Raw genomic sequence first — 11,235 nt, 5'->3', positions numbered from 1 at the left:
GAGTTGTTTGTAGTAGGAAAGAAGAGAAAGAGGAAGAGGAATGAGTTATTTTTTTGCAAGTTGTTAATTTCTGTATTGTTTGCAAGTTCTGTGATTTCTGCATAATGTTGTGTTTTCTGTTTGCACACAGTCTTTGCACAATTAGTAGTCGTTAGCTTGTTCGCAGTGAATGAATAAGTAGGTAGACAGTTAACAATTTCTGTTTGTACACAGTCTGTACACAGTTTTCTATCAAGGTTTGCCTGCACACAGTCTTTGCACAGTAAGGTAGTGAGAGACGAAGTAGGTGGACAGTTAGCCCACTGTCAGTAAGCAGTTAGCAGAGTGGTTAACAGATTAGTTAGTAGATTAGTTAGTGTTTAGCAGCACTGTTAGTAAGTAGATAAGGTAGTGAGCTGTCTGTGAGCTGTTGACAGAGAGGTTAGGTAGGTGTTGACAGTGTGTGTGGCCAAGAAAGGGTCACCTAAACCGCGCGCGGTCGTCGTCTCAAAAAAAAAAAAAACTAAAAAAAAAAAACCGAAAATATTTAAGCGTGAGTGACTGGGGGGCTACACTAAAATTTTGATCGAGATCGGGATCATTTCCCCAAGCCCAAGCCCAAGCCCAAGCCTCAGTCCTATGATATATACTAGACTCACTCTTATATATATACCCTACCCCCTCAAGAGGGAATGAGAGCATGTGGGGCAAGTCCTCCACTCTCCTCCCTTCTCTTCCCACTTGCACCCTTAGACTTTCTAATTTGGGCTTAGTTCCCTACTAGAAATTGACGGTTTTAGGGATTCCGAGGGCATAAAGTGACCAAACGAAGGGCTGTAAAGCACGGCACGTCCCTCTGACCGAGACGCTCGTTTTGAGCTATCATACATTCTATTCTATAGCTGGGTCAGAAAAAAAGGACCAAAAAATCAAAAAATAAGAAAAGACTTGGGTTGCAAATCACCCAAAATTACTAGGTGAGCAGTCTTCACGGGCACTCACTGACACTTCTAGGGGATCCAAGTCATATGAACCTACGCTCTGGACGAGTGTTAGAGTACGAGCATATTGGTAGTGCCTCCATTTACGCGGGCACCCATTATTCCTCCACCCTAGGTTCTGGACCTTCGGCCGGGACTCAAGGTAGCGCGACCCAAGATCCTCATATCGCGTCTAGTGATTCTTCCTCTGACTACGAAGTCATGGAGGGGTATCCTACACCAAACCCTGATAGTTCAAGTCAAGACATGCATGCCATGGGCCCACAGCCCGGGTCCAGCGTGTTTAGCCGCTTAAAAGAGACCCTTAGTAGAGCTACTCGCTCCGAACATGCGGTTAATGAAATAAATGAAGGGAGTGGGGAGGTAAATTCGTCATTCATGCCTAATAGACCCTATGATTCTTGAGAGTGTGCATGTGAATGTTCCATCCACTGCACCTCCTGATCCTTTAGGACTATCTTCCTCTGAGGTTTTACTACCTGATGGTAGGAGTCTTGTCGAAGTACAAGAGATCGAACGCTATTTGCAAGCAACAAGGGAGAGGGAAATTGAGAACCTACGAAGGCTAGAACAAAGTCTAGCCCTGAAAGCAAAGGCTCCTATGACAACAATCATGCCAGCCGAGCAACCGAGTGCTCCCAAGGTAGCAGTCACGGAGGGGCAAGCAATGGGGAGCAATAATGCTTCCACTTCGAGGGAAACCTCCAGCACGCCAGGCCTAGATGGGATATTCCTAAACGAAAATTGGGAGTATGACCTACAAGCAAAAGCTTTAACTGATCGGTACACAGGACACACCTATCATGTGGGTTGGTTAGATGTTCTACAATCCACATCGGGTGCTACTAGCATAGATGAGCAACAACAGAAAGTTTGTGATGTCCTCCATAGGATTGTCGAGTTAGAAAGATAGAACACATGGATCAACATGCCTTCAACAGGCCTAATGAGATTCTTGGATACGGGAAAGGCCAACCAACCAACCCTATCACAAATGGAGACTCCCTCAGTGAGCCCCATTGATCCTCCATATGTTGTTTCGCCAGGAGCCTCAGTACAATCTGAGCCCACAAGTGGCGGCTTTACCTTCCCAGATCTAGCTCATCTTTCTCTTAATGACACTACGGCTACCATGCATATCCCAGTGGTGAGCATGACAAGAAGTACACCATGGAGTTCATTTGTTAATACTGCGCCGATGCCTAGTAGCACAGTGCCCCCAACTATACCTACATGTATGTATCAATCATGTGCACCTGTCGTACCTCAGCCTCATGTAGCTCCTACACCTCCGATTATTCCAAGAGCTTACAATCCACAATGGCATTATCTAAGCTCTTATACAAGTGGAGCCATGCCATTTAATAATAACATGCCATATCAGGCACCCCCTATGCCTAGGGCCACGCCTGTAAACTTTGGACCACCGTCTAGTACAACACCATACGAAATATGGGACCCAAGAGCCGCGCGTATGCCAAGGCCAAGGCCAACTCCCATCTCACATGTGGTTCCAAGAGCACATACACCCATTATACCTGCTCAAATAGGAGATTTGGCAGCATTTTCTCAAACTATCGGTCACTCTATTGTGGAAAACATGCGTAGTACACCTGATAGAGAGCCTAGGAGTAAGGCAGTTCAAGTAGCTAAGCTCACACAGAAATTCAGTGGAGACGGAGATGCTAGAAAGCATATGGAAGTCTTTGAACATGTTTGCGATTCCTTGGAAGAGCACAATGAGCTACATAAGTGTAAGGCTTTGAGTTTGACCCTAAGCGGAAAGGCTGGAGATTGGTATAGAACCTTAAGAGTAGAAGAGAAAACGATCTACTCTACTCTTAGGATACTGTTCTTAAAAGAATACATACGAGAGGGAGTACTTTGGGGTGTAGCCTCTCAGCTCCAGAAAGCCCAACGAGAAGAAGGTGAATCCGTGAGAGACTTCATTAATCGCCTAAAGAATTTGAATTCTCGATGCAATCCAAACGAGCGATTCAACAACAACCAATTGCTCGATAGATTCATTAGGGGACTACGACATGAAAGTATCTATAATGGCCTAGTCATTAGAGGTATCACTACTTGGAAAGCAGTCACCATGAATGCAATCCAATTGGAGGATAATTTAATGATTGCAGGAGAAAGAGTGTCTGCCGAGCCGAAGTCTAGTAGCTCGCAAGCATCAGGGCATGAGCCAATGAAGATAAAGCCAATCGTGAAAGAGCAAACGATATCTGAGATGACTTTGGCAGATCTCACCAAGGCCATCCAAGAAAGCCTTAGGGGTAATCGTGCTCCACAAAACACTCATATGTATCCAAGAAGGGAGCAGCAGTGGTGCTCAATCTGCTTGGGCCCACATACTACGAGTGAATGCCCTACTTTCAGAGTAAAGTTTAACGGGACTTGTAACGCGTGTGGTAGGTATGGCCATCAAGCGAAGGATTGCCTAATGCTTAAACGCATCATGGAAAATAGACCGCCTATAGCTTGGGCAGACTCACCTCGAGTTCCTGCATTGATGCCTACCCCACCCATGGAGCAACAATTGCCATTACAGCACATGGTCCCTAGAACCCAAAATGTGGTCCAAACCACACCGTTGCCACCTCCAGTGCTAGGACCGAAATCCCCTCATCCAAGAGTTACACCTATGAACCAAATAGGTTGCAAGTCATCTAGTACTTATGTAGATTGCGAAGAGGACATAGACTCTAGTATCACCTATGGAGTCGACATGCTTGAGGAGTGTCCCATGTACTATATGGAAGACCATTGGGGACAAATCAAACCGGTATATCAAGCTACTGCGCTAGAGGCCAAAACATTAATAGTTTTGCCAGGAGACCACCTCTTCAGTGCTACAAATGTGGTGGACCACATCGAGTAGCTGAGTGCCCCATTAGAATGCAAAAGAATGCTGCACTAATGCAAACAAGTCAAGGGAGTGCATTGGCAATGCCAATACTCATTTGTAATCGTTGTGGCATAGATCATTTGATCGCATAGTGTCCTAACAATCCAAACGCACCGAACATCACACCATTGAACTTAATAGAGATTGTTGATGGGACACCACCAACTATAAACATAGCACCAGTGAATGCACTCACACGGTCGATGCTCCAAAAGAAAAATTACATCCTCGAAGAGAGAGATGCTACATCCATTGGCCGAGCGAGAAAGAAGAAAACACGAAGAAAGAAATCCCTTAATGCTTCTAGCTCAAAACCTAGTTCAAAGACTAACATAGGGACAGGAGAGGATCCCGTGTATATGAATGACCCTGAGGATGACTCAGATTCGATAGAGACCACAGAGACCAAAACTGTTACTACAAAGGAAAAAGCCAGTGAGGAGGATCACGAGAGGGAATTACGACGAACACCAAAAGAGAATTCAAAGTTAAACCACCCAGTTGCAAACCCCCAAGATAAGCCATGAGAGACAAAAAATGAGGATTTCAAGAGAAAGATTGGAACCTATCCAAACCCAACAGTGGAAATTGAACGAGTCCAACAACTGAGGGGTTTGGTGGAAGAAACTCAACGAACATTAGAACCTGAACCCAAACATATCCAGATGTCGAACACAGTGTTTCCCACACAAGTTCAACCTCACAAGAACTACAGGCCGTTAGCTATACCCAGTATCATTCGGGAAGAGAGTGAGGGTAGGACATCTGAAAGTGGACACACACCTTTCCTACTAGAGAGAATGTTTGGTGAGGGAATGCCCGAATCCCTTGAGGAAGTGGAGATTCCATCTTCACCATTCTCTTGTCAGGGTCCTACGTCCCACAAGATTCCATTAAATGTTGCCAAATTGATGGATTTCATGTCTTCAGAAGTTAGAACCACCATCATGTCCAAACTATATAAAGACCCCGAGCTAGTCTCAGCTCTTCGAGCCTTCCTCAATGGAGAATTACAGGCCGGATTACCACAGTTTGCACATATGAACAAACCTGACTCGGTAATGAATGATGAGGAAAATTTAGCACCACCATCTGACCTAGCAGGACATGAATCTGTAATTGAAGTACCCGTTAACAAGTTGGGGCAATACTTTGAAGGTGATGAATCTAATGCTACTCTACCAATCACTACTAAAGGATTAACTATAAAGGGGGTCCTTGACGGTGGTGCGGGAGTCAGCATGGTGACAAAGAGTTGTTGGGAGTCTATGGGGCGACCTCACCTTGAAGCCACAAGCGTAGTGGTAAAAATGGCTAATGGATCTATTGTTACGCCTATTGGAATGCTAAAGGATCTCAGGATCAAGGTCTTGGGACACCAGGTAAGACAGACTTTCATTGTTATGGATTTTTCCAAGCATCCTATGTCATTTGAGATGATCTTAGGGCGTCCATTCATGAGGGAAGAAAAAATGGTGCATGACTGGTCCAAAAACCACGTCTACTTACAGTTCCAAGACTCTGTCATTTGAGTTGATCTTTTAAGTGGTCAAACGCATCCTCTAGGAAATAAATTCATCATTGATTAAAACAAGAAGAATGTATCTTAGAAAACAGACAAAGCCTATGTACCTGAACCATTTGAGTGGAATCAAATTTTCGTGACATTGGATGTATGTGTGAATACGTTTATGCTTACTCAATTTTGCAATGAGGACAACTATGATATAATTCCCATCCAAATAATTTTAACCCTCAACATTGAAGATGAAAGTGAGGAACCCAAGGACTTGATGAAAGCTCAACAAGTCTTTTCAGACCTCTACTATGATGCAACATATGAATTAGATGAACACTCAACTACCTCAGAAGATTCGGGGTCTAAAAAAGAACATGTGAGAGCTGTGCTACTCTTGAAAGGAGGGGAGGAAAAGTTTTTTTACTTTTCTAACCAGAAATCAAGAAGACAAAAATGCCTCAAACTAGAAGATTGTGAGATCATCCAGAAAAGTTACTAGAAACTTGTGCAAGAAATTGCTGAAGATCTCCATCATACATCAATAAAATTTAGTCGGAGCATTAACATATACATTGAATTGGTTATATCCGTTGCACCCAGCTAGACAACTATAATCTCATGTCTTGTTTTCTCATCCAACATCATGTCTATAAAAGGTAGTGGAAATGGGTCTTTAATTTTTTGAGCATTTAGTTTCCTATAATCAACACATACGCTCAATTTTCCATCGTTCTTCCAAAATACCACAAATGAAAGCAATCGATCATTGCTTGCAACTTCAGTGGTGATGAAACTCAAATTCAAAAGGTTTTCAATTTCTTCTTTGACTTTCTTTGCATAGTTGGATTTATTTGGTGTCTCTGTAATTTGATAGGTCAAGCATCTTGCTTTAGTGTATGTTGGCATACTTTTGGGTCAACAACTTTCAAAGACACTCCTATTTGTATGTGTGGAGCTTTAGAAAACGGGAGCTTAAAACAAGAAGAATGTATCTTAGAAAGGGATTGCACAGACAAAGCCTATGTACCTGAACCATTTGAGTGGAATCAAATTTTAGCGACATTGGATGTATGTGTGAATACGTTTATGCCTACTCAATTTTGCAATGAGGACAACTATGATATAATTCCCATCCAAATAATTTTAACCCTCAACATTGAAGATGAAAGTGAGGAACCCAAGGACTTGATGAAAGCTCAACAAGTCTTTTCAGACCTCTACTATGATGCAACATATGAATTAGATGAACACTCAACTACCTCAGAAGATTCGGGGTCTAAAAAAGAACATGTGAGAGCTGCGCTGCTCTTGAAAGGAGGGGAGGAAAGGTTTTTTTACTTTCCTAACCAGAAATCAAGAAGACAAAAATGCCTCAAACTAGAAGATTGTGAGATCATCCAGAAAAGTTACTAGAAACTTGTGCAAGAAATTGCTGAAGATCTCCATCATACATCGATAAAATTTAGTCGGAGCATTAACATATACATTGAATTGGTTATATCCGTTGCACCCAGCTAGACAACTATAATCTCATGTCTTGTTTTCTCATCCAACATCATGTCTATAAAAGGTAGTGGAAATGGGTCTTTAATTTTTTGAGCATTTAGTTTCCTATAATCAACACATACGCTCAATTTTCCATCGTTCTTCCAAAATACCACAAATGAAAGCAACCGATCATTGCTTGCAACTTCAATGGTGATGAAACTCAAATTCAAAAGGTTTTCAATTTCTTCTTTGACTTTCTTTGCATAGTTGGATTTATTTGGTGTCTCTGTAATTTGATAGGTCAAGCATCTTGCTTTAGTGTATGTTGGCATACTTTTGGGTCAACAGCTTTCAAACCCATGTTCTCTTAGGCAAAAACATCTTTATGTTTTTGGAACAATTTCCTAAATTTCTCTTTGATCTCAACCTTTAGATGTTTGTTGATTATTATGCCTTTTGGATCTAACTTCACCGATTCTAATCTTCTATTTCTTGATCATTTGGTAATAATTAGTATGATATCCCACCCCTTTTCTTGTGGCTAAGGATTTAGCTTCTTTCTCTGTTGGAATTCTAGTTGAACATTCGATATCAAGTGTACTTCAATTGCTTGGAGGAGAGTTCTACCGTAGCTCGAGCAAGCGTGAGCGAGCATACAAGAACCCGAGCGAATATCTATGATGGTGTTGTTGTCAATGCATATGGCCTAACAAGAAAACTATGCAAAACCCAATATTAGTTTCTTTTTTAAAAAAAAGGATATAGTTTCCTTTGTACATGGATCAATATTTCAAAACAAACCAATAGCCATTTAAGGCACCACACATGAGCATTTGAAATTCTAATCAAATTGTTCCAAAGAGTAAATACTTCTCATCCAGGACTCAAAACATTAGAACATCAACTCAAAAGTTTTCATCAAAACATGACAAGAACCATATGAAAATAACAAGACATGAATTTCAATTCTAACATCAATGCTACAAATTTCTCAATTCTTATGATTAGTCACATTCATTGTCGATGTAGACTTTCCCCCTCCAATGCATTTACAATGCATATGACCTAACAATAAAATAAAGAAAAACATAATGCTAGTTTTTGAAAAAAATTGGACAGAGCTTCCTTTGTACATGGATTAATATTTCAAAACATACCCATGAACCATTTAAGGCACCTCACAGGAGGATTTGAAATTGTAACCAAATTGTTCCAAAGAGTGAATACTTCTCATCCATGACTCAAAACATTGAAACATCAACTCAAAAGTTTCCATCAAAACATGACAAGAACCATATGAAAATAACAAAACATGAATTTCAATGCTAACATCAATGCTACAAATTTCTCAATTCTTATGATTAGTCACATTCATTGTCGATGTAGAATTTCACCCTCCAACACATTGTCAATACATATGACCTAACAAGAAAACAAAGAAAAACATAATACTAGTTTTTGAAAAAAACTGGATAGAGCTTCCTTTGTACATAGATCAATATTTCAAAACAAACCCATTAGCCATTTAAGGCACCTCACGGGGGGATTTGAAATTCTAACCAAATTGTTCCAAAGAGTAAATACTTCTCATCCACGAATTAAAACATTAGAACATCGACTCAAAAGTTTCCATCAAAACATGACAAGAATCATATGCTACAAATCCCTCAATTCTCACACTCATCGTTGATGTAGACATTCCGTCTCTGACGTGTCTCATAGATTTTAGAATCGTATCACATGTCCGCTTCCATGCTCCGAGCCATCTCCTCTGAGTAGACTGGCATGGAACTTCCAACCAACAAGAAAATGCATCATCAAGACAAAATACTAAACAAGACATAGAAGCAATATCCATAAACACTAAATACCAATGTTGATATCAAATGGATTAAAAAACATAAGCAATGTCAATGGCATAGTAAGACGTGGGCCTCACTAGTCATCAACGAGATTGACACGCGATGGCATATCACCCTCATCATCAATATCTAAGGAGGTGGAGGGGTCCTCTCTACTCCGCTTTCTACGACGGAGTAATGGTAGCACATATCCTGAAATCAATGGCTTATCAATGATGAGTGCAACACATGTCCGTCCTGATCCCACACAAGCCGCCAGTGCAGGGGCTGTACCACATCCAAGCTCCACGCAATTACCTCCACGCCCGACAAAGGAGATCCACAAAGCATGCAACAAAAGAATGGCTCCGCTGCAATCCACCTCGCCTGATGATGATCTAGCTTGAGAGAGCTCCGGAACATGATGCATCATAAAAGAATCCGATGACTGCATGCCAAGGCGAGAAAATAGGACAGTGCTCTCTGCTACGAAGCACGGTGGACGCATACCTACTCGATGATAGCACATAGCAAAGAAACTGTAACAAAAGAGGCACGATTAGAGAAAGCAACAACATAAATCATTAGAGTGTTAATACAAAGCAAGTATGTCACCTCAATAGGACCACCAAAACTCTCAAAATGACCATAGGATCCATGATGGAGTACTACAATACATCGATGAACAACCATCTCTGCAGCACGACAAAACCTCTCCACCCACCCAATGGCCTCTCCTGTTCAAAGAATTAATTATTACAAACACTTACAATGATTATTACTATCTTATGACATGATCATAAACAAAAGGATCTCACCCACCGTAGACACCATGATTAGAAGCCAGCCTGAATCCGCTAGCGTCGAGAATGCCAAATGAACTCCAGCACGCACATGATCCTCACTGCAAATGTCCCACTGAGGTAGAGTAGAGGAGCCTACTAGAGACCCACCAAAGGGGAGATCCAAAAAATGAAATCAGCAGCCCATGGAACGGCTCTCCCCGCGCGAGTATATAGTGTAGCCTCTGAACGTGCCCGTGAAAGATGCTCATGTATAGGGATCCATATGGGATTCCGGACTCCCGCTCTAAAGTCTGCAGCAATGGCAATGTAGTCCCCCACTATGGCCATGCACAGTGTGTCAAAAAAAGTAGATATGTTTTGTAGTGGAGACTCCACAAGATAAACAAATGAGATAGTCTTCTTAGCCATGATGGTGCTAGAAGACACTGGAGCATCACACCAAGATAAAATTAGTCATCTATGAAGCATATTTTTGGAAAGCATTAACAAACTTTTATAAGACATACTAGGCATTGAGCCCACATCCTCCTCTACTATCGTATCCACAAATGTTTCCTTTTCCTTTTGAGAGTTGCGCGCATCTTAAACAAAACATTTTAAGTCCAAATACTACTAACTTATGGTTGTTTGGCATGCCAAAGAGTGAAACATACCTGCATGTCTTGCCTCTCGTTTATCTGCTGGTGGATTTTTTACCACAGCATCCCTCGACATTGTGTCATGCAGCTCTCTTTCACGACCAAGAACATGTCCTTTTTCCATATCTATCCACCATGGACAATTCTCAATCTCCCATGCACTCAAGGTGCGCATACTAGAGGGGTACATGCATGTGTCTTGAGTAGCCATCTGAGTCCACTGTCTTGCCAAAAAAGGCATGGTAGGTAACATATTCTTGGATACCAAAAACATAAGGAATCTACAATGAACATCTAAAAAGTTACATGAAGCTCATCACATAAACATAACAAATTAATAAAATTGCAATTAATAAATTGTTCACCTGAAAGACAAATGTTGTGCTGCCATTCTTAATGTATCTACCTTCTTCAATGCCTGCTTCTCCACATCCTTTGTCTTTGCTCCAAGAGACACTTCAATTGGAAACAAAAAGGGCCTGGCTTCAAATTTTATCTCCTCAAAATAGAATGTGAGGGTAGAGTCATGTGGCAAAGGCACAACGCCAGGCACATCCATAAGATCTGACACAGTCTAAAATGCTCTTTCAAAGACAGTGCCAAAAAACCCTCTCTACGAAGCCACCTACAATTCCAAAAAGAGTGAGAGAAAAAAAGGACAATACAACAAATCCAAGATTAATTATCAAGGATCATCTTACATGCGGAAGATGTGATCTCCTTTCTTAAGACCATATGCACCCCTTGTAATCTTGTCCGCTTCAAGCAAAGAAATCCAATGAATCTTGTTTTGAATGGGAGCATCTTGGAGTGCTATTAAGTTCAATTTCTCCAATGTAGCCTAGCTATCATTACCCCATTTCAGAGACAAAACCCTTGCTACACAATGTTAAGTAACTGCAATATGAGTATAAAAATGACAATTATTCTAATTACATATTGTACCATTCGCCACAAGTAAAGAGTAGATGCAAACAAATAAAGTACCTTCCCAATACAATCTTGATATTTGTGTGTGATCTCTTGGTGAATTCTCTCCTCTT

At 41.2% G+C, this 11,235-nt stretch overlaps 1 pseudogene; it reads right to left on the bottom strand.

Annotated features, from left to right (window-relative positions):
* Positions 1–8,845: 8,845 nt before the first annotated feature.
* LOC147433479 (uncharacterized) lies at positions 8,846–10,927 on the bottom strand (annotated as a pseudogene).
* Positions 10,928–11,235: the final 308 nt, after the last annotated feature.

The sequence above is a fragment of the Adiantum capillus-veneris genome, chromosome 19, assembly GCF_014529385.1.
Source record: "Adiantum capillus-veneris isolate H3 chromosome 19, ASM1452938v2, whole genome shotgun sequence".
Classification (NCBI taxonomy): Eukaryota; Viridiplantae; Streptophyta; class Polypodiopsida; order Polypodiales; family Pteridaceae; genus Adiantum; species Adiantum capillus-veneris.
This window is presented reverse-complemented; position numbering and strand designations above follow the sequence as displayed.